General features: G+C 36.0%; 1 non-coding gene across 1 annotated transcript; it reads right to left on the bottom strand.

Annotated features, from left to right (window-relative positions):
- Window positions 1-776: 776 nt before the first annotated feature.
- LOC118993262 (U6 spliceosomal RNA) lies at window positions 777-880 on the bottom strand. The gene has a single exon (XR_005067818.1). It is a non-coding gene; the product is annotated as a U6 spliceosomal RNA (small nuclear RNA).
- Window positions 881-1,105: the final 225 nt, after the last annotated feature.

Below are 1,105 nucleotides of genomic sequence, written 5' to 3'. Positions count from 1 at the left end.
TGTAAATTGGTCATACATAGCAAGGATGTGCAAAGATTTAAATAGTTGCAAGTGACAAATATCTACTAAATATTGCTAAAGGAAATATTTTCGTTCCCTAAATGATTCCCCGAGCATTGCCTTAAAAAAGGTGGAGGGAAGATGATCTCTCATCTAGGCACAGTAAAAGTACCAAAATCAGTACTGAACTTGGATGTCATAGCATGATTAATCAAAAGGCCTTATCTTGGTTTCTTCCATTTCCCCAAGGGTGTTTTTTAATAGTAAAAATAAGTCCAATATTTTATGTTGTTAGGTCTCTATAGTCTTCCTTAATCTGGAACGATTCCTCAGTCTTTCTTTGTGTTTAGACAATAATGTTTTGAAGACTACAGATGGGTATTTTGTAAAATGTCCCTCAATTTGGGCTTATCTGATGTTTCCTCATGATTAGAAATAGATTATGTGTTTTTTGTCAGCAATGTCCTTGCATGGGACTGTGTTCTTCTCAGCAAGTTGCACCCAAAGGCACGTATTATTTGTTTGTCCTGTCGCTCATGATGGAAACTGTGGCCACTTGGTTAAGGTGGTAGATACCTTCCAGGGCTCTTCGCTGCAGTTACCATTCCCCCACAGTTACCATTTCCCCACTCTGTTATCAGTGAGCATCTTGTGAGGGAGCTATGTTAGTAACCTGTTATTCCTCCAGCTTTCAGCTGTTAGTTTCAACATCCTTGGTGGCTGGCATGAATCAATTTTTATGATGCTGATTGTGAAATCACTTTCTAAAATAATCAAAAATACAAAAACACTTCAAGGACCTGTGTGTCATTCTTGTGCATGGGTCATGTCAATCTTTTCTATAATGTTCTAGTCTTAGTTATGGACTTGTCACTAAAACAAGGTCACTAAGAAACGTATTGTGAAAAGAGAGAATGTAATTCGTAATTTCAATCTTTCACAACTCTTCATTTCATCACAACTCTTCATTTCATCATTTCATTTCCATTCTTTGTGTGCACGCATGCCTAACATAGAGTCTGTAAACCTAAAATGTATAAACATTTCACTTAATGGTATATCGCATTTTAAAAATATATTCTATTGATTATGCTATTACAGTTGT

The sequence above is a fragment of the Sturnira hondurensis genome, unplaced genomic scaffold, assembly GCF_014824575.4.
Source record: "Sturnira hondurensis isolate 20B ecotype Veracruz unplaced genomic scaffold, ASM1482457v3 Scaffold0008640, whole genome shotgun sequence".
Taxonomy (NCBI): Eukaryota; Metazoa; Chordata; class Mammalia; order Chiroptera; family Phyllostomidae; genus Sturnira; species Sturnira hondurensis.
The sequence above is the reverse complement of the archived record's forward strand: the minus strand, read 5'-3'. Positions and strand labels throughout refer to the sequence as shown.